We start from the raw sequence: 23,661 nt of genomic DNA on the forward strand, positions 1-23,661 counted from the left end.
ATAGAATGTGCAAGTAAAGCTATGTCTAAAGTGGCTTATGCTTATTGGACATTTGGAGATTTCAGACATTGGAAAATGTTTCAGAGGGCCAAATTGTGTCCCTGCTGTCCTAGCTATATGAGCGGCGCTTTCTGAAACCATTCTATCAAATCACTCTATTCCCTGCCTTGGTCAGATGACTTACTGCAGTGATCTGGTTAGTCTATTTCTGCTGAGGTCATTTTGAAGCAATTTAATTAAAAGGAGCTATGGAAATATGGCCACTGATTTCTCTTTCTTGCTAACAAATCCATACATTTTTCATTGACTGAAATATTACCAATTTTTCTTTTTTCCCATCAGTACAGACTGTTCTGACAGGATTCAGTGATGTTATGCTTCTGCGTTTGAACGAGGCTAGCAGCACTGAAATGACGGACTTCTCCACTGAAGGAGCTGGAATATCTTAGCATTGCTTTTGTTTACCTCACAAGCTGCTGAGTTTTTATGGCACACTTGGGACCATGATGACCTCTCGTCAAGAAAATGTAGCCAATGACAAAACAAATCATCAAATACAAGAGTATAATTCTCTTTTGCATGAAAAAAAAAACTGTCCTATAACTATTTCAAAAGAGCCTAAAGCTAGGACCATCAACTTAAAAAGATGGTTTCTAAAACTGCATATGGGTTTGAGGAAAATAATGTGGCCTTTGCAATTCTAAGAAAGGTTTGTTTCCAATTGTGTAGTCACTCCTATCTTCCATGCACTAAGTTCAGTTTGCTTCCTCTGTCTTTCCATCTTTGTATTTCATTTGAATGTCCACTCATCAGGTCAGAATTGCCTTGTATCTCTCTGCAAGTTAAAATATTTGCTCTTTCTACTGTTTCATTAAGACAAAATTTTAATATAGTAACCATTTTAGGCACTTTTGTCTATTCTTAATGCATTGTAATAATTTATACAGATTGTTAATTTGACCAGATTTACAATCACCATGGAAACAAATCTCTTCTGTCTGTAAGGGATTATCTAGATTAGGTTAGATGACACAACTAAAGTGTGGAAGGCATCATGTAAAATGAGTTATTTTAATATAAATGCAAACAATTCATTAATTCATTAATTAACTAATTCAGCAGCTGTGTTTCTTTACCTTTGCTAGTCCTCCATGATGACCCAGAAAAAAAACCAACACTTACTTAAAGCTTCACTTCAATACCTGGGAAGTATTGATCTATGTTAATCTAATCTGGCTACCTCCCAAGCATGCTCCCAATACTTAGAATTAGGCCTTCCATTTTCTGTTGAATTCTCAAGGACTTTATCTTTCTTCCTCCCTGTGGCTTTCTCTTATACCTCTCTCCTCCCCCAGACGGGTATAAGTTTCTCTTCTTCAAAGACAACAGGTAATTAGCATCTATTGACAAGGCAAAGAATTAATGGTAATAATTTGTAAACAAACTTGGGACAGGAGATTCTTGGCCTAAGAATTACAGTGCAGTGTCTGGATTGAAGAAAGATACAAGAGCAGAGAAATCAGCATTGGAATAACTCAAGTATCACCTTAACATAATGCACAAAGACACCATGCCTACAGCACCATTCCATAGGCTGGGGTCCAGAACTGATGAAAAAGAGACCACAAGCAACATATGCCAAGCAGCCATCACTCTACTTCCTGACTGTGGACACAGTACCACTGGCTGCCTCCTGTTCCTACCAACACACATCCCTGATATAATATATACATTCCCTGGAATTTAAAAACAAAATAAGCCCTTTCTTCCTTAAATCGTTTTGATCAGGGTACTTTACTATAGCAACAGGAAATGTAACTAAAATATGCCTCTTCTTCCTTACTCTTTTTTACAAATATTAATCAAATATATTCCAGATGTTTTGTATGTATGTGTTCCAGAGTGTGTTCTTCCCCCTAAGGAATAATTAATAAATATTCACTGAACTCCCACCCAGCAAGAGGCATGTCGGTAGGTACTTGGGGGATATTGAAAAATATTAAAACTTGTCTGTCCTCAGAGAGCTCCAATCTACAGAAAAGCCAGAGAAAACTCGTGCAACAAATAACAATCTAGCTACAGGTGAAAAGTGAAATGCCATTGAAAAATAACTTTATAATGGCCTAGAGTCTGTTAATTAAATAAAATTACAGTGACATTGATAACACTAGAGCATCTTCTCACCCAGCAGGATCGTGTTTTTTTTTTTTTCTTTTTTTTCACAAAGCATCACATTGTCAAATACCCATTCACATTAACTCATGTAGCTATGCTCTCCTTAGCATATCTGGTACTATCTATATTTGTCAGAAAAAAAATAAAAGTCATAGTAAGTAAGTTTCAGAATGGCTGGTAGCAGAAACTGTCTCCAGAATCCAGGTCTCTAATTTAAAATAGATAGATAGCTTTTGGCTTTTGACTAGTGAGGGGAATGGTGTACCTTTCTTCAGTCATCCAGAATCAGGATTCATTTAACCTGAGCCTCTTTTACTTTATTCGACCCATTGAGATCAAACTCATGTCCTTCAGATGTACTAGGGCAAGGTCAGTGCCACATCCATCTTGATCCCCAAGATTGGTCTCTTAAATCTGTCTCTCCCCCCTAAAAAGATAGTGATGACATCTCCAGGGCACCCCATGACTGGAAAGGTCTGAGTGCAAAAATGAACCTGGCCACTCAGAATAGGCAGGTCCATATTTAGACTGTACCTTCTGCTTCTGCCCTGATTATCAAAACACCTGAGGAGCCATCAAGAAACAGAAAGAATCACAAAAAAAAAAAAAAAAAAAAAAAAAAAGCCATTAACACAGTGGAAATACCACCTTTGATGACATTGTCAACATTTCTCTAAAAATGCCCAACCAGTTTTCTTCCAGAGAACTTTATGAAACTATTAAGCCAATCCTGCATACTGCAATCTGTGAGCTGCAGTGTTGGTAAGTGGGCATCAACCTCATGACATCCTAGATGACATCAGCAGTGGTGTAGTGGAATCCCCAGCTAGTTAAAAGGCAACAAGAGAAAATGTCAGGCCTAACATGAGGTCTAATCTCCATTCTACCTTCACCCTTCAGTCACTTACACAGGTGGAGGGCATGATGAACAGGCCCTAGAGAGATTAACATACTAATGAGGTACCTGAAGGCCAGAGGGTGGAGCTGATTAAACATTCCTCCCCAGCCCCTCCCCCCTTCCCCTCCCTATTTAACCCAGGTCCACCCTGGGTTTTGTGGGGTATGCATCCAGTTTCATCCACCATGTCAATAAACTGGTTTTGGAAACCCCAGGACTTCCTCATGTGTTGGGACCACACTGCCGCCGTGAGGAACCATGAGGAACTGTGGGGAGGCCTTTAGTTAATGAGTAGCCGGGCCCAACTTCCATTTGGAGGAACCCAGAGTGTTCCCAGCTGACTACCCACAGCATGGCGGGAGGAACCCTGAGTTCCCCAGCCATATTTTTTCCTACAAGAAAATACCTCAATAAGGATCATCCAACAAAGAGAAAGTAAAGATAGATGGCAAAAAGATCTTCCCCAACTCAAGCTGCACACTTTCCAATATAAAGCTCGCTGAGTTTTAACCATTGGAATTTGAAACAACTCTGTATTAATCTGTCTTCTGGATTTCTGGGGGATGGGGGTAAATCTTCCAAGGAGATATATACAAGTTTGGTGGAGAGAGTCCTTAGGGACATCTGTGAAGAGGGGAGAAAGGCTGGATAGGGAAGTCAGGTTTAAATGTCAGATTCAAACTGTCTCTTCATATGTGTTCCCTATTCAGGAAAGAACATTGCTCTTTATGCTGCCTAGCTGTCAATCCTTGAATACAGGGGTGCTTCATAGAAACATTGCTGGGCCAGTAAGTTTCCATTAGCTAAGGCAACTCTCAAAAAAAGTAATCAGTGGTATAAAGTCAGAGCCATTAGAGTGAGCCCTCCAGCTGCAGAGGTCTAGATAGTATTTCACAGCCTCAGATATAAATAGTCCAAGAAGCTAAGCCGTACTAGGATAAGAAGTTCTACTCAAAGCGTGAGCAAATGCAACAGCACAGGTTGGGTCTGAAGATGACGTATGACTCACTCACCAGTTATTGGCCAGAATTAATCAGAATTAATGCAAGAAAACTGGGAAGAATGTTTCCATGTGTTTGGAGGGGAGAGCCATACAAGGGGATCAGAACAACTATATTTACATACTCCCCTGATACTAGAATAAATTACACTAAAACATGAACTTCCTGGTCAGTCAATCAATAAGTACTAGTCACATTTTATACAGTAGTGCCACATGAAAGGTTTTGATAAACAGTGTAAAGAACAGAAAAATATTAAAATACCTAGATGGGGTGGCAAAGTAGAGAGATATCTCAATTGTTAGGGTCATTTGTTGCACATTATGAGCAGACAGACCCCAGAACCCACATAACAAGCTGGGCATCCTGCAAAAATGTCTGTAGCTCCACATATATTACACACACACACACACACACACACACACACACAAATTTTGTTGTTGTTGTTGTTGTTTTTTAAGAAAAGATCCTGGTAGAAAGAATTTTCACTACAAAATTTTTCAAAAATTATTCAATAACCTAAATAATTGGGTCTCAACGTGATAATTTATGCCAAAAGAAATGTCTAAGAGGGAGAGATGTAAGAAATGATTCCATGAACTTAACATGATTCCTGGAAATTTAAAGACTTCTAAGGGAAAAAAATCTGTCTTCACAGTTAGAATAAGCTCTATCTTCACAAGGCCTCAGGATCAATTCTCAATGTCACTGTTTTTCTTAGGGCTTCAGGATGGCTCAGGTGTTAAGAACAAGTATTGCTTCTCCAGAGGACCTGGGTTCAGTTCCCAGCACCCACATTAGGTTGTTCACAGGAACCTGTGACCTGGATTCCATGGGATCCAATGGCCGTAGCCAATAGCTGCTCAGATATGATACAAATAAAATCACACAGGCACACACATACACAAAAGAAAAATTAATAAATAATTCTAAAAATTATTTTTTTAAGAAAAAAAGGATGGGAAGGGGGGAAAAGGAGATCTGTCTCTTGACTGGTCATGTTCTGAATCTCTTTTTCAACACTTGCTAAAGTTGAGCTGCAGCTGTCCTGGAAGGTGAGCTCTTTCCAGGGTAAAAAAGTTATAACCTTTACCTTCATGAATGGATCAATTCCAGTATTCTGGGAGCATGTTGGTTACTGTAGCATTGATTTTTCTGATTTCACAAGGCCTAGGTTTGGCCTCATCTATGCTGAAACACAGTGTCACAAGCCTGAGAAACAATTTGCTGGATAGCAAGTCCAGTGAGCTAAAAGTGTGCCTATGAAAAATATACCGTGATGAACCTGCCTGCAGAATCATATGCCTTCTAATTTAAGGCTCAGCTAAATTGCATCTCTTTGCTGATGTGTGTGGAACACCTCCCGGGATCTGATTTCACTATCTTCATAACTCCTGGCATTACTTTGATCTTTCCTACTTCCCCAATACTTCAAAAAAAAAAAAAGTGACTTGATCCATGGCCTTTAATAGAGAATCAGCTCAGAACACATAGTACGTTTACCTACCTTTTCTGTTGCCGAAAGAATATGAAAATCCATACCAAGTGGTATAGTACCCCACCTGTTTTTTAACTTGATTCTTAGTGTCCCTTAGGGTAAAGAGTTTTATTATAGCTTTATGTATGATAATATTTAGGTTTAGTGAGATTAAACTATATTTTCCAAGGTAAAATTAGCTAAATTCTTATACTAGGTGTATTTCAGATATATATATGTCAGACTCTAAAATTCATCTCCTTTTTAACTATAAAATTCCAACAAAGTCAGGGTACACAGGACCCCAACTTTATTCCAGAATTTTTATCATGTGATCTTCATTTTGATTTTTAAAGTAACTAATGTTCCTAATGGAGAGTCTCCAGTTTTTGCACCATATGCTTGTACTGAGCTACAGTCTTTCAGAGGCCACATTAGGGAAGCTCACACATAAGTCACTCTGTAGTTGTCAACATTAACCCCACACTGTTAATCTGCAAGAAATTAAAGCTAAGACCACCCAGTTTGTTAGACTGAGCCTAAACTTGTTTCTGACATGAACCATACACCAATTTTCATACGGTAAAACATGGTGTGTTTCATTCTCATTCTGCTGGACAATGCTGTTCCAGTTGAATCCATTGAAAAACACACATTTTTAAATGCATCTGCCCATATTGCTATGCAAGAGCAGTTTTCAATGGACCGTGCTTGAGATGAATGGAAACACAGGATGTGTCTATCACACAGAGTGAAGCACTGGAGATTAATGAAACCAGATGTTCCCAGGAGTTGTGGGGAAGGAACAATGGAACGCTTCTCTGCTCTTCCTATTGATTCCCCCCGCCCTTGTTCTCTCAAACACACTGCATAATACAATGTAGTACATAAGCAGGGCTACTCCATATAATTCGGAATGTGTTACATCCAAGTTGCTAGGTGACCACAGAAGCAACTTGTGACTGTGACAGGAAATTCAAAGATCTCTCTCAGTTCAATAAGTAAATTAACAATATACAAATAAGTATATTGCTATCTATAAGCATAAATAAAAATTTAAGAGAAGAGATGAACTATATTACAAAAATAAATGTACTTTTAAAAAAAATCTGTAGAGGGAAGTGGACCAGCCTTGAAGGCAGAACTGCAAATGAATCTGAATTCTGAGGTAAAGTGGAAGATGATTGTCTCTAGGCCAGGACACTGTTTGCATTTTCCCCATAGACCTGCCTTGATAGGTAGCCTCCCTCTCAAGATGATGGCAGATTCTGAAATCCCTAGTGAGAACTATCTCACGCTGAAAGCTGAAAGCCTGTTATCCTCCAAGGCAAAGTGCTATTCAAAGGGCTGAGTCAGAGAACCTATCAGCACTTGCCATTTAGAACCCTGCATACCTCAGAAGTCAAAAGCAAGACCAAGTGAATGAGGGAAATGTAATCACCCCTCTCAACATGCTGCTCAAAATCTCTCCTGTGGTAATCACCAGGAAGCTTCTGGGAGAGCGAACATTTAATCTAAATGTAAAACAGAAAGTACTCTTGGCCTTCCAGGGTTCAATTCACTGATGGGAAACAGGTCATCTTGTTGCCTTTCTCCTCCCTGGAAATTAGTCAGCATGCTCAGCTTTGAAACCCATCAGCACACCCCTGCTTTCACTTCCTCACAGATAGATAAGAAGTCTGTAATTTTGACTAAGAATGAACACCCTGAAGACACAAAGATTTATGGCAAATAATGCAGTTGATTCATTCCAATGGGGAGATATGAGACCATAGGTGATGCAAGCAATCAATCTGTATAGTAAAATTTCTTCAGTTCAGTACTGCCTATCATACACGCACGGCATAACCAACGCAGAACACAGTCACCACAGGTCCAGTACTAACCGTGAGAATACACTTGGCATAGCCCATGAGAAATACTCTCACCACAGGTACAGTACTACCCATCAGACACACACAGCATAGGCCCATGAGGAGCATACTTACCACACGTCCAGTAGTGCCCATTAAACGCACATGCCGATGCTAAGCACACTCACCACAGGTACCAGCTCTGATGACAGTCTTGTGATCATATCATGATGACAGCTGGCCAGATAAAAAGACATATTTTAAGGGAGAATAGGTGAGGGAGGATTTGTATTCCAAATAGCAACTGTTATAAGACCCCACACTGGGAAATATATGTTTTCTAGATTCTTTCTATCTAAACTCTTTCCTTATCACCCTACTGTGAGAATTATTTTATATTTTCACCCATCTCCATAATAATAAACATTTTTAAGAGAAAAAATGTTACTGTCCAGGCTTGATGTTCCCTTCCCTGGAGCTGCAATGCTAACACAAACCTGTCCCTTTTATCTGCTTGGGACTTAGTGACTGGTGTAACTGAAGCTCAGCTCCTTCTTTTTCCTAACTCAGAGAGAGATTTTTTTTATTCTTATAACACTCTTATCTCACCCAGATGTTCTATGTTCGAGAGGCTACCTCAGACAGAAGAATGCAATATATCATTGCACAGATATGTCTCTGTCTGTAGATTCCCCTCTCATCTCTGCCTGTATCTTTATCTGCATGTATCCCATACCCCACACTACTTTACCCACATGCAGCAGGAATTCTCTGCAGTGTCTACCTAGTCAGGCTCATCAAATGTAAAATGCCAAAATGCATCCTAAGAATTTATGTTTATACCCATAGGTTTGTGCTGTTCTTGACTTTAGTCCAAGAAATCTTTTTTTTTTTTTCCTGTGGGTAATAGTTAATGCAGAGACTCATTACTGGTCAAGGCCCTGAGCATAAATAGCTATGAATGCTTAGCTGTGAAGGAATCATCGTTGTTAACCTCCCATTATCCAAGGATTAAGGAACTTCACAGAGAAGGTATGCTAAGAACCTAAGAACGTAATTTTGACAGATGGAAAGAAGATTGTGGGAGAGGACATGACATCAGCTCACGGCAGCTGTGGTCCTCTGTCTAAGACATGCTTGAACTCAAGTCAACCAAAATTCCAACATTGATGATGGAGAAGCCCCCAAGGCCCCAACCCTATCAGAGGAGTTATTGGGAAATGAATACCACCAAAGGGTGGATAAGTCACTCTATTTTGGAGATTTAAGTAATGGTAAGTTACTTGTGCCTCAGTGGGTGGTCACATACCAACGTGCATATGGACAGAACTAAATACACCTGGAGTGTAATAACAACAAAAACAAATAAATAAAAACAGAACATGAAGCTAGAGAAATAGGGGTGGGGATATAAGGAAAGTTGGAAGAAGAAGGTGATGAATTGATATGAGCAATATAGATTGCATAAATGTATGGTAGATTGAAGGGATACAAGGGCACACAGAAGCAGTAAAAGGATACTGGGCATATGGTACTTGGGAAATATCCTTGGTTTGAAACTAGAAAAAAAAAATCTCAGTGATCTGCTAGCTATGTAAGCCCCAACCAACTACTTACCCCAGAGCTCTGGTCCTGTTTGTAAAATAAGAGCAATGTTTGAAAATATATAATTATAATAAAGAATAAACATAATTTTTAAATGTAATTTAGGAACTTACTAGGTATGTACTCTCCCATCAAAATGCACCCCCTAGTCCCCTATTTACGTTAAACCATTAACGTTTAAATTATACTGACATCTCTATGGTTTATATTTGAAACCAAACCTGAATTTTCATTAACATTCTTGAAAATGTTCAGTAAAAAAAAAAATTACTTTTAAAGAAAGGAGCTCTCATTTGTTTATTATACTAAACTACATACAACTTACCATTATAGATAAAGAACTATTTAGACCCTGTTTCTAATCTTATTAGTGAATTCATTGTCTTGTCTTTGGTGGTTTGAGTAGGTATGGCCCCTATATATTCATGTCTTTGAATGCTTGGCCATAGGGAGTGGCACTATTAGGAGGTGTGGCCTTGTTGGAGGAAAAGTGTCACTGTGGAGGTGGGCTTTGAGGTCTCCTATGCTCACACTAGGCCTAGGGTGGCAGTCTCCTGCTGCCTAGGGATAAAAAACTCTCAGCTCCTTCTCCACCACCATGTCTGCCTGCCTGCTTCAATGTACCTCACCATGATGATAATGGACTAAACCTCTGGAACTGTAAGCCAGTCCCAATTAAATGTTTTCCTTTATAAGAGTTGCCATGATCACGGTGTCTCTTCGAAGCAATAGAAACCCTAACTAAGACATTGTCAAAAAACTAATATTTTTTATTAAAGCTCAGAAATTACAAGTTGTACATTTGTAAAATTCCAAACATCAAAATTACACACACACGCACATGCACACACATACACGCACATGCACACTCACATGCACATGCATACGCACACATACATAATTTGAGGTTGTGATGAATGATATTTTAATGTATGTTCATATACATTAACTCCTAAGGTCTGCTTCTCTGGAATTCAGATACTAGAAGAACCATCTGAGTTGATATTACACTTAGTGACCTTTATGTAGATTGGCCATTTAATTTGAGAGTTTTGTTGGGCGCTGAGAACAGTTAGTAATGATGTTGAGACAAACAGGACCCACCAAGGATACTCCAGGAAAGGCCCTATTTTACCACCGTTATTAAATGAGTCGTTCCAACCCTAGAACACATGATTTCTCAATTCTTTGCAATTTTTCTTCTCTGCTCCTGATGAAATTCTAACACAGCGACCTAACTTAAATGAGAAACTCCATTATTAACAAAGCTCTTAATTAACTCTTCTCTTAGCAAATAATTAATTTTACAAAATAATTGGTTTCATTATATTTTCATGCACACATATAATGTACTTATATCACACAGTCCTGCCTGCATTAATCACTAAGCTTTTTTAAGTAGATTAAAATATCTAAGTTGTGTCTATGACCAAACATTTGTTTATGTTCTGGTCTTTTCTCTACAAAAAATTCCTTAAAAGGGAGTGCTTTACTTGCCTAGGGGAGTTGGTTGCTGGCCCCATGTGACACCAAAATAATTAAGCCCCAAATTGCTTTGTGATCAGCTCTGTCTGGAAAGCTGCCTCAGTTCACCACTTTATTTTGGAGTTGACACAGCCATCGTGGGTGGTATTGAGAACATCTGTTCCCAGGATTCCCAAGGAACAAAGTCATGAATCACTACTCCCCCAAAAGACTTCAATTTGACTTGAGGTCTTAAAAGTCCCAGAAGATGTATTAAAGATTCACTTCCAGGATGTTTGCAGTAAACAATTAATGTTTCATGACCTAAGACTGACGAGAGTGGCCATGTTACTTTACGGAAACTGGACAATGGAGCTTCATCTTACCCTTGTTTCCCTCAGAACACTCATTACTGGAAAGCTCCAGAGAAGTCTGAGTCTCATAAAAGTTTTCTCTGGGTTGAGACTGTAGCTGAGTGTTCAAGTACTTGTCTAGCATGTGTGAGGTCCCAGGTTCAAGCCCTATCACTAAAAGAAGAAAATATCTTCCATAAAAGGAAAGGAAATGTTGCTGTCTGCTGTCCAATCTCCCTTCTAAGCAAAATTACATGTGTTTTTTAAAATAAAAAGTTCAGTAAAGGAATTTGTGATTTCTCTCTGCTTCTGAGAAAGTTAATACAATTCATGAAAATAAGAAGTGTAACCCAACAATGGGTTATGAATCTATATAGGTGTGAAAAGCCACTTCCTGACCCTGCTTTCATGGCTTCCCTGTCTTAATGGACTCCTTGATACTATAAGACAAAACAATGTCTTTTCCCTTACATTGATTGCTGTCAGGTGTTTGGTCTCAGTAACAAGATGGTCAACAGATCAGAATCTTTACGGGTCTATCAATAGGAAAAACTTGGAGGTGAAATGAGAATAGACCTGAGAATGATTATGTCGACCTTCTAATAAGTTATTCTGAAAACAAAACAGTTACTGAGTTTTCTAATCATTAGTTCATATTCCAGAGAATAAAGAATGAACATGAAACAAATCAACTCAGTTTCCCAAATATCCCCATAGCCATGTCCTAAACACATACTCTCCTGTTTGCAGAAAAGACACATTCATACCTAGTGATAACTGCCTTAGAGCATCTGAGGTTGATTTGTATTCATCGCCACTGAGAAGTACAATTATGCCTTAGATTATGATTTCTCACAGTGAATCTCTTTATCCTCTTGAGTTTCCCAGTCCCACCAAAGAATTTCACAATTTATGTATGTATAATGTATGTATAATGTATAATAATATATGTATAATGTATGTATAATGCATGCACACAAGCTATTGATGAGATACATACTTTTATGTAAGTATGTCAGGAGCACTGACTTATACTGTACTTTATACTTCCACTGGCCATATATGAGAGAGAATTCAGGTTGTGCCATACTCTTGTCAATGAATGAATCACAATGAATATGAAGCCATATAATCATATTTCTGTACACTATTTACATTTTGTTAGTTTGACACATACCAGGGTCATCTTGGAAAGGGAGACCCCAACTGAAAAACTGCTTCCATAATATTGATCTATGGGTAAATATGTGGGAGCATTTTGTTGACTAAGACTGATGTGATAAAGTTCAGCCCACTGTGGATGCCCTCTCTAAGCAAATGGTGCTGGGTTGCATATAACAAAGCAAACTGAGCAACCAGAGAGAACAAATTTGTATGTAAGTGCTCTTCTATGGTCTCCGTTCTAATTCTTGCCTTGAGTTCCTGCTCTGACTTGTCTTTATGATGGACTAGAAACTAGAAATAAAAATAAACCCTTTCCTCTTCAAGTTGCTGTTGCCCGTGGCGTCTTATCACAGCAATAGAAACTTGACTAAAATATTTAGTATCCATGAAGACTGTAGAAGTTTAACATCTTTTTAAAACTGTGGCAATAGAAATAGTAAACAAGGGTTTATCTGAAGTTAAGAGAGTGTCTTAATCAGGGTTTCTATTTCTGCACAAACATTATGACCAACAAGCAAGTTAAAGAGGAAAGGGTTTATTCAACTTACACTTCCACATTGCTGTTCATACCAAGGAAATCAGGACTGGAACTGAAGCAGGTCAGGAAGCAGGAGCTGATGCAGAGGCCATGGAGGGATGTTACTTACTGGCTCGCTTCCCCTGCCTTGCTAAGCCTGCTTTCTTATAGAACCCAAGACTACCAGTTCAGGGATAACACCACCCACAATGGGCCCTCCCCCTTTGATCACTAATTGAGAAAATGCCTTACAGCTGGATCTCATGGAGGCATTTCCTCAACTGAAGCTCCTTTCTCTGTGATAACTCCAGCTTGTGTCAAGTTGATACAAAACCCGCCAGTACAGAGAGAATTGGCTCCAAATAAACAAACAACCAAAGTGTATTGTTGAAAATGTCCTCCACTTCAGTTATGCTATATATTACAGAAGTATAGAAAGTTGCCTAAACTCATTAAGCTATACAATGAAAACGTGACATTTGGTACTGGAACCATGATTTGGATTCCAAGCACCCACCGGGAGGTTAATAATTGCCTGTAACTCTCGGTGTTGAGGATCTGATGCCCTCTTCTGGCCTCTGTTGGCACTGCAGCACAAACACCTATACACATAAAAGTAAATAAAAATCATGTTTTTAAAAAGTGATTGCGTCAGGCAGTGGGGAGACAGAGGCAGGCGGATTTCTGAGTTCAAGGCCAGCCTGGTCTACAGAGTGAGTTCCAGGATAGCCAGGGCTACACAGAGAAACCCTGTCTTGGAAAAAAAAAAAGTGATTGCTAACCTATGTCTTTTTATTGGAGAGTTGAGTCCATTGATATTAAGAGATATTGAGGAAAAATGATTGTTGCTTCCTGTCACTTTTGTTGCTGGAGGTAGAATTATGTTTGTGTAACTTTCTTCTTTTGGGGTTGTTGGGAGATTACTTTCTCGTTGTTTCTACATTGTAATTTCCCTCCTTGTGTTGGAGTTTTCCATCTGTCCAGCATCTTCTAGCTTTTATAGTCTCTGGTGAGAAGTCTGGTGTAATTCTGATAGGTCTGCCTTTATATGTTACTTGGCCTTTTTCCCTTACTGCTTTTAAAATTCTTTCTTTGTTTTGTGCATTTTGTGTTTTGATTATTATGTGACGGGAGGTATTTCTTTTCTGGTCTAGTCTGGGGTTCTGTAGGCTTCTTGTATATTTAAGGACATCTCTTTCTTTAGGTTAGAAAAGTTTTCCTCTATAATTTTTTTGAAGATATTTACTGGCCCTTTAAGTTGGGAATCTTCACTCTCATCTATACCTATTATCCTTAAGTTTGGTCTTCTCATTGTGTCCTGGATTTCCTGGATGTTTGGGTTTGAAGCTTTTTTGCATTTAGCATTTTCTTTGACAGTTGTGTCAATGTTTTCCATGGTATCTTCTGCACATGAGATTCTCTCTTCTATCTCTTGTATTCTGTTGGTGATGCTTGCATCTATGACCCCTGGTCTTTTTCTTAGGTTTTCTATCTCCAGGGTAGTCTCCCTTTGATATTTCTTTATTGTTTCTCCTTCCATTTTTAGATCCTGGACGGTTTTGTTTAGTTCCTTCACCTGTTTGGTTGTGTTTTCTTGCAATTCTTTAAGGGATCTTTGTGTTTCCTCTTTAAGAGTTCCTATCTGTTTACCTGTGTTCTCTTCAAATTCTTTGAGAGTGTTATTTATGACCTTCTTAAAGTCCTCTAACATCATCATGAGAAGTGATTTTCATTCTGTGTCCTGCTTTTCCAGTGTGATGTGGTGTCCAGGGCTTGCTATGGTGGGAGAACTGGGTTCTGTGATGCCAAGTAACTTTGGTTTCTGTTGTTTAAGTTCCCGCACTTGCCTTTCGACATTTGGTTAACTCTAGTGCTACCCTCTATCACTGGTTCTGACTGGGGATTGTCTTTCCAGTTATCTTGCTTGTGTCAGAACTCCTCAGGGTCCAGATGTCTCTGTGATCCTGTGATCCTGAGCTCCAGCTGCTCTGAGTGCAGTGTCTCCTCTAGGATGTCTCAGGGTAAGGTATCTTCTTGAGTGCAGACCAGCTAGGTGTTCGCTTCTCTGAGTGTAGTGGTTCCTCTAGAATGTCTCAGGATAAGGTGTCTGCTGCTCTGGGTTCCGTGGCTCCTCTAGGATGACTCTGGGTATGGTGTCCCCTGCTCTGAGGTCGGTGACCTTTCTAGGATGTCTCAGGATACAGTTTCCACAAGAGTGTAGACCTGCTGGGTGTCTGCCTTTCTGAGGACACTGGCCTCTCTGGGCTGTCTCAGGATACAGTTTCCACAAGGGTGCAGACCTGCTGGGTGCCTACTCTGGCCACCAGGATCTGGAGGGGGGCGGAAGGGGAGTGGAGTTCCACAGGGGCGGGGTTTGGGTACTGTGGGAGGGGGTTCCTTTGAGCTTCCTACTCCCAGCTGTGGCTCTGGTGCATAGGGTGGTGCGCAACTGGCCTTACCTGCCTCCCTGAGGACACTGGCCTCTCAGAGATGTCTCAGGATACAGTTTCCACAAGGGTGCAGACCCCGCTGACTGTCTGCTCCCGCTACCGTATTCTTGCTTCTTTAAAATCCCAATTGCAGCCAGGCAGTGGTGGCACACGCCTTTAATCCAGCACTTGGGAGGCAGAGGCAGGCAGATTTCTGAGTTTGAACCCAGCCTGGTCTACAGAATGAGTTCCAGGGCTATACAGAGAAACCCTGTCTTGAAACAACCCCCCCCCCAAAAAAAAAATTCCAATTGCAACATAATCCTAAGGATTTCCATTGCTCAGCAACTCAAGATGTAGACTGAGCCTTTTCATCAAGATGTTAGATCTCTGATGGTGTTGCTTGCCAACATTAATCATCTCAGCTGCATCAGTAGCTGTAAGCTGTATACTGTGACTGTCACAACAGAAGACAACCCCACTTAGAGCTGTTTTTCTTTTTCCTTATGTGTTTCTAAAGATCAATTTGAAACTTGGAGTTCTAATTTTCCATGATATTAGTGCCTCAAAGGTGACCGTGATTCACATTAAAGCTCAACAAAAAATAACGTATTCCTTTTGAGATAACAGTCTATGCTGCTCAATAGCCAAAGATTGAGCATTAGCAAATAACTTAACTCTCTATTTGAAATTCCGGAATGATGTGGTTCCTATGCTGATGTCTCAGGAATAGAGAAGACATACTAGTTATATTTTCTGTTGATTTAATAAACACCATGACCAAAAACAACTCAAGGAAGAGTTTATTTTTGGTTTATGGTTCCATAGGATGAGAGTCCATCAAGGTGGGAAGCAAGTGGCAGGCATGGTGGCCACTCCAGGAAACGGAGATCTCACAGCCTTAAATGTAAACATGGAGTAGAGAGAGTAAACTGAAACTAGGGTGAAGCTATGAACTCTGAGAATCAATCCTTACTGACAATCTTCCTCCAGTAGGCACATCTTAAACCTTACCAAACAGTACTACCAACTGGGAAGCATATATCTGAGCCTATGGAGAACATTTCTCATAAACTACCACAAGAAAGCTGTTGCATATCCAGAAAACAGCATCTCAAAATGTGTCATCAACTGATTTTAAATACTGAGTCTCAAAGACAGTACCATATAGATATAGATATAGATATAGATATAGATATAGATGAAGTCAGAAGGCTGAAAAGGGTTGTCATCTACCTGCCCTGCATTTGCCTTTATCAGTGCACAATAGGAAATTCCTTTCATCCTTAATGTAATACACTATGAGAACTCGTGGTCCTACCCAAGAGGGTAAGAGGAGACAGAAAGGGGCAAGAGAAAAAGTGAGCAAACTGCAATAAAAAGTGGCTTTTAAAAAGGTAAGAATTTAGTAATGGCACCACCATAAATGTAACCCTCATTACCTGCAAAAAAAAAAGGGGGGGGGACAATAGACCAAGAGTTAGGTGGCCTGCCTATAAGTAGAACCACTTAGCTCTTTAGCAACAATGGGTAGCTAAGTCCAGAGGGGAAAATGATTTAGTCTCTGATAGGGTTCTGTACATTGCCCTAGATAAATGGTGGTCCTGAATGGATTTTGAGGAGTTATTTAAATATATTAAAAAGCCAAAATAGTATTGAGGAAAATATAAAACTCATCTACCACAAGCCCCCAAAATTTGTTATCAAACACAAGACCATTTTGAGCTATCAAAAATGAGTTGGAAATAAAACATATAGGCAAAGGAGATAAGATTACAGAGTTTAATATAGCTATCAGGAAATTGTTTTTATTATCTCAGCACTGAACTCTGAGCAACATAAATTTGGAATGAATAAAAATATGTCATATATACAATCAAATAATATCGCCTCAGAGTAATCTCTTTTAGTGTTTCTCTCTCTCAACCATTTAATCAACTGAAAATATGATGTGTTATGATGAATGAGTCTATCACAAGATTGTGTTCCAGGACTGTACTGTGAGTATTCTTTTCTGGGAGCACAGGAGGTACCCATCACCTCTGCTTTCGTACCCAGAACCCAACATGGCTTCTCACTATTCCGATGGATCATCCATCCACAGATCTCACCAAGGTCCCCTTTCAGATAAAATGCCATTATTTCTTGATCTTTCTCCTGGCCTTCTTTGTAAAGCAAGCTACAATGATGACCTTCATCCCAGAAAATAGAAATAAGCAAGAAGTAACTTAAGTGTTATGATAAACTTTCACAATGCTAATAACATAAGGCCTGGGTTTCATGGTGAAGGGAACAGGACAGGCAGACTTTCCTCTTCTTTCTCCCCCTTTAGACATTATTGTGAAGGTATCAGGACATTGCAGACTGGATCCAGTTCAAGGCATTTATCCAGCTTATGGGTTTCCAGTTTCTTCTTTCTAGTCTTTCTTTATCTTAATGCAAGAGGTGCTCTTCTGGCCTGGCCTGCACTGTATTTCTGCTCTCTAATCTCCAGCTTTACTTATTTCTTAAGGAAAAATGGAAATTGCCTGTCAGTCAATTGTGACCTCTTCCTTGACCTGGAAGGCACCTTCAGCTCAGTGTGACCTTCCTATGTGAACAAGCACAATCCTCACATCTCCTCTGGCCCAATGCACTTTATCTGTTTTTCACTGGACATTTGTTAAGATTGAAAATTTGCTCACTTAGCACTTTTTTAATTAAACAAGCACAGTCTTGTTGAGAGCCATATATGTGCCTGTCATAGAGAGCATGGGGTGCACTACTGTAAAAAATAAGGAGCCTCTCTGGTAGAAGCCCAGTAAGAAAAAATGTACAATTACCATGTTTGTATAGTAGGAGATGGGAAGTCTCGGTAGGGAAGAATAACAGAAACCTATATCATTGAATGCTCTAAGTAAAATAACCTGAACAACAAGATTTAACTTAACCATAAAGGATAAGATAAAGACAACTCTGCATATGATCAGGATGGAAAAATATTAAAGGCACAGTACATATGTGACACAGTCCTCACACAGTGGCTGAGGTAAGGAGCAGCAGGGACTGTTGGGGAACCACATGCAGGCTTGGGAATACCTTGTTCCAAGTGGCATTGTGATCTGCTCTAGCTTAGTGTCAGAGTCTGTCGGACACAGGAATCTGATGTCTTGGTTATCTTCATTCATAACATGAAGCTATCAAGTTGTCTTCATTCATAACATGAAGCTGTCAGGTTGTCTTCATTCATAACATGAAGCTATCAAGTTGTCTTCATTCATAACATGAAGCTATCAGGTTGTCTTCATTCATAACATGAAGCTATCAGGTTGTCTTCATTCACAACACAGAGCTATCACAGATCTTTTCTAAAGCAGCCTCGGGTTCTGTTCCATTCTCTGTAAAGGTTCATGTCTTCAGTTTGTTTCTTAACAAGCTTTTTCCAGGCTTTTCAAGAGCATTTTCAGAGTAGAAACTTGTAGCCTTGCTGGCTCAGGGTATCTGCCTTACCCAAAATATCTTAGGAAGCTATCCATAGCTACGTCAAAACACCAGAAAGATATTGGCAATGTCAACAATTTACAGATACAGTAAAATATTTTAAAAAATGTTTTTGAGTATTGGTGTCACATAGCTCAAATGTTAGCCAGTTGTTATCTTTGAGTGACAGGAACAGATTTGCATTATTACTTTTCTTTATGCATCATGTAGAACTTTGACCCAACATATGAACATTTATTACTTGAGTGATAAATCAATACTAAATAATAAAACTTCTTGTCACCTTTATATAACCTGTTAAAGTATTTTCTCTCATGTTGGGAGGTATGCAGCTTGGATGTGAACCTACAGAAGTTAATCAGGGAACTTGAGGAAAAAAACAAGGCTGAGAGTAATCCTGGATGTAACCATAATATACATGTGCAAAATCTTTAATGCTCATTTACCACAAATAATACTCTAGTGGCATCTGTTAGTATCAATAAACTTAGGATCTACCATAGAATCACTACTACCCTGCTGGGTACAAATTAGACCTTAGTGTTCTAGAGATATATTGTTTGTACCAAATGATAAATTGTAGAGATAAAAAGTGATAAATATGCAGTAATTATTTTTAAAATATAACTTTCCAATAACACACCTGAGTAAACTGGCTTCATTCATAAACTTTTAGTATATTCTAGAGACCTTTTCTGGCAGAAAATAAATCATGACCTATGAAGGCATTTGAATGATTTAATAATTGCATTGGATTTTATTATTAATAGATTTCCAAGCAAATTTCTAAGGTCTAGGGCTTAGTTTACTTCTTTTTTCATTGAAAACACATTTTTAAATAGATACTAATGTTTAAAGTATATGCCACAGTACCTGGCTTGTTTTATTTTTAAAGAAAGGAGAAATGCTTCTAGAACAGGATAGATACCATTGTCTGTTAGGCTAATCTAGAGGCAGATTGTTGTGTATGACATATGAAGCTATATCTATTCACTTTGAAGCTTTACCTTCCACCCAACATCTACTCCCTTTGGTTTTCTTATCCTTGAAATAGGAAAGATAAGATTACAGTATCTCTAAATTATTAAATAAGCTACTATGTATAGGGAATTTAAAAAGGCCTAAGCTTATCCTATATGCTTGATGAATGTTATATTTTATTAGTGTCTAAACAATACTGTGTTTCACCTTTTGAAATGGCAAATTGGTGTAAATCTGAAGTACATAAATGAAAGAACATGAAGCCCAAGGACAAGCTAAAACTGGTAACAAAGAACATCAACTTTAGATAAATACTCAAACTCAAATTTATAGGAATAGCTAATTCACAGTAGGATTTAACAATTGGAATGCAAGTTTTAAAAAGGAAGACATGTTGCAATATTTTAACATAATTTCTATGTGCGTAGAACACGTTTATGTCAGTAATGCTTTCTTATTCAAAGGAAATCTGTTGAGGGTCCTGTCTGGAGCATCTTCACTTCTATTTAACAATAGAAGACAGCAGCTTCTCCTGTTGTTTCTTTGTCCTGTCTCATCCTGAATCAATATTCATGGCAAATCATAAGTTCTGACTAAAACCAGGAGGTCTCGTGTTTATATGCAGGATTTATATACTTAGAAATTACCAAAGACTAGAGGGATTCTTTAGTTGATACATAGTACATCTATGGTTATTAACTGTGATTTTAATTAAAACCAAGAAAACATATATATGTGAGATTATTTTAAATGATCGCAGTAGATTATGTTATTATTAATAGCATATTTTATGAAAAACCATTATAGTCTAAAACTGAAGAAAAACTTAGTAATAAAAGTATTATTTACATTTTTACTTGTTTCTTGATTTAGCTAATAGAACCAAACTGTTCAGATGCTCATAGCAATATTTAATCCTTGGAACTCCGCAGTTCATTTCAACCAAGTAGGAAAATGGCAAATAATGTTTTCCTATCATAATTAAAATCTTAAACTCTCAGATTCCCAGGAGGACCTGAGGATTTACAATATTCTCAGGATTCTACTCTACTCAAGATTCCAAGTTAACCAAGGAATTGTGTGACAATGTTACAATTCACAGTGGAATGTCTGTACAAGATAAATGAGACAAATTCTCTTTAGAAAGTTGTTTTCTGGATAAGGAGATTCAAAATACACATATTTGAAACCAGGTAACATTTTTGAGATTAAAATATAATTACAACACTTCTCTCTTCTCTTTCCTCTCTCCCAACTCTCCTTCAAATACTTCAAACTCAAGGACCTCTTTTTTCACTAATTATTATTACATGTATATATGTATTTACACATACATATATTTCTAAATATAATTTATTGAGTCTGTACATTGCTACTTGTATGTATATCTTCAGGAATAACTTTTTGAAGTTGGACAACCAGTTGGTATGTTTTTCCCTGGGGAGGACCACCTCTCTCAGGAGGATCACTTCTCTGGGGAAGATCAGCTCCCTGGGGAGGATCACCTCTTTTGCTCTCAGCATTCCTCAGCTGCCACTAGTTCTTTATGTATATGCAAGGCCTTATGGACTTTTCCCCATCCAAACTGGCACATTTGATGTCAACCTTGTTCAAGTCATATTTGACTAGTCATGTTAATAAGAATTTATGAACGTTGCTTCTGATACTACCAGAAAAACAATCTCTCAGCAAACTCCCCAATTTCCAAATTCTTAGAGACATTCTGCCCCTTCTCTAAAATATTCCCTGAGCCTTAGGTTTGGGAGTGTTTTATAGATATATCCAGTGAGACTTGGGTCTACAGTTCTGCATTTTTATGAGTTGTAGTTTTCTATAATGGCCTCCATTTATTGTAAAGAGAATATTTTCTTGGTTGGGGGTGGGGACTTACACTTATCTGTGAGTAAAGGACAAGTATCTATAGACTATTGTTTATAAATTGTGCTGGTTTTGTAAATTAGCAGTTATAGATTCTCTTCCAGTAACCATGACTTCACTAGAAAATAATATCTTAAGACAACTCCTTTTCTTCTCTGCCTCATCATTCTATGCTAAATGGCTTATATACAGAGTCTTTTTAGGTAAGCTTACAGGCATAAAAACTAAGAAAAAAGCCTTACAGTAACCTAAAAGCTGTCAAGAATAGAGAAGAGGTTAGACCTGAGTCCAGGATAATCAATGTGACATCAATAGATATTAAATACTAGGAAAAGGGTTCCAAACTAGATCAACAAATTGTGGTTTGTTTATAGAGCTTTGAAAAGAACAAAATCACTGGTGAGGGAAATGTGTATAAAGGTAAGACTACAAGATTACCCTGGGCTTAATATGGAAAATTTTAAATTTTACAATAATAGGAAGAAAAACTGCTTTTAAAAACTGGAGTGACATAAAACATGTTTGTCATAGAAAGATATTAAAACAGGATTATAAAGTGGAGATTCAATTGGGAAGTAGTGAATACGATATGGGTACAGCATAGCCATCCAGAGATGTTCTCAAAGATTTTAGGTTTTATGAAATATAGCTGGTTGATCTAGTCCATTACTAGTTCACCACACTACACCAGCACCATTAATCAAGTTCCCTCAGCACACAAAGTTGATAAATATTGGAGAACATAGATCATATATATTCATATGTGTTCTGAAAAGCATCAGTTCGCAACTATAGAGGGACCTGCAATTTCATATCCACTAGTTCCAGTCCTGTCCAAAGCTTGAATAGTAATTAATGGTTTTATTTTAGTCCTTGCTTGACTCTACAAGAAACTCACCAGGGTCTTTAGGGCTTACCTTGTGATTGACCACTGCTGTTTCTAAGGATGCTACAATTGAGGAAGATTCATCTGACCATTTTGATGCCTATGGTAGACAATACTTCTGAATCCGAGGATTAATCTGGAAATAAAAAAATAATACTAACATTCAACACACCATTCTGTTCTTAATTGTAACTTCAGTAACAAAATCATTACTATTATTATGTGGAATTTTATAATTAAAATTTTGTTGCAAAATATGTTTCAAATAAAAAAACATAATTCAGAGAATTTAACCAGACCCAAAGGCTGTATATCTCAATTAACTTCCATACAATTAGAATAGCCAGTCTGAAGTTGTGGAGTTTCATTTAAATTTTACTATTAATTATGTTTTTATTTTATGTACTTATTCACTACCAGAAAAGCAATGAAAACCAGAAAAACTATAAAAACAAATAGCTTCATATCCTCTTTCAAGAATCATGTGTCTACTGCCTGAATTCCATCCTTCCTCATCACCAAATATTTACCTTTTCTTGTTCTCCTTTCTAGACGTTATACTTTATCCACATGTACATTTTACACACACACAAACACACACAAATGAGAGAGAGAGAGAGAGAGAGAGAGAGAGAGAGAGAGAGAGAGAGAGAGAGAGATGAACAGGAAGGGAGAGGGAGGGAAGGGAGAGGGAGAGGGAGAGGGAGAGGGAGAGGGAGAGGGAGAGGGAGAGGGAGAGGGAGAGGGAGAGGGAGAGGGAGAGGGAGAGGGAGAGGGAGAGGGAGAGGGAGAGGGAGAGGGAGGAGAGGGAGAGGGAGAGGGAGGAGAGGGAGAGGGAGAGGGAGGAGAGGGAGAGGGAGAGGGAGGAGAGGGAGAGGGAGAGGGAGGAGAGGGAGAGGGAGAGGGAGGAGAGGGAGAGGGAGAGGGAGGAGAGGCAGAGGGAGAGGGAGGAGAGGGAGAGGGAGAGGGAGGAGAGGGAGAGGGAGAGGGAGGAGAGGGAGAGGGAGAGGGAGGAGAGGGAGAGGGAGAGGGAGGAGAGGGAGAGGGAGAGGGAGGAGAGGGAGAGGGAGAGGGAGGAGAGGGAGAGGGAGAGGGAGGAGAGGGAGAGGGAGAGGGAGGAGAGGGAGGAGAGGGAGAGGGAGAGGGAGAGGGAGGAGAGGGAGAGGGAGAGGGAGGAGAGGGAGAGGGAGAGGGAGGAGAGGGAGAGGGAGAGGGAGGAGAGGGAGGAGAGGGGGGAGAGGGAGAGGGAGGAGAGGGAGAGGGAGAGGGAGGAGAGGGAGAGGGAGAGGGAGAGGGAGAGGGAGAGGGAGAGGGAGGAGAGGGAGAGAGAAAAGTGTTTTTTAAATGTGCTATTTACTAAGTGTCTTGTACTCTGATAGCTTGAACTGAATACATGCCACTCTTAATTGTAAGAGTCTGGATAAACCTTCCATTCTTACAACCCTTTATTTGAGAAAACAGGGAAATCATAAATAAATACTAAAAATCCATCTATTACAG

At 39.0% G+C, this 23,661-nt stretch overlaps 1 pseudogene; it reads left to right on the top strand.

The window, feature by feature from the left end:
• The first annotated feature begins 1,555 nt into the window (after positions 1 to 1,555).
• Positions 1,556 to 3,009, top strand: LOC143439920 (large ribosomal subunit protein uL11 pseudogene; annotated as a pseudogene).
• Positions 3,010 to 23,661: the final 20,652 nt, after the last annotated feature.

Source organism: Arvicanthis niloticus, chromosome 28, assembly GCF_011762505.2.
Source record: "Arvicanthis niloticus isolate mArvNil1 chromosome 28, mArvNil1.pat.X, whole genome shotgun sequence".
NCBI classification, from domain to species: Eukaryota; Metazoa; Chordata; class Mammalia; order Rodentia; family Muridae; genus Arvicanthis; species Arvicanthis niloticus.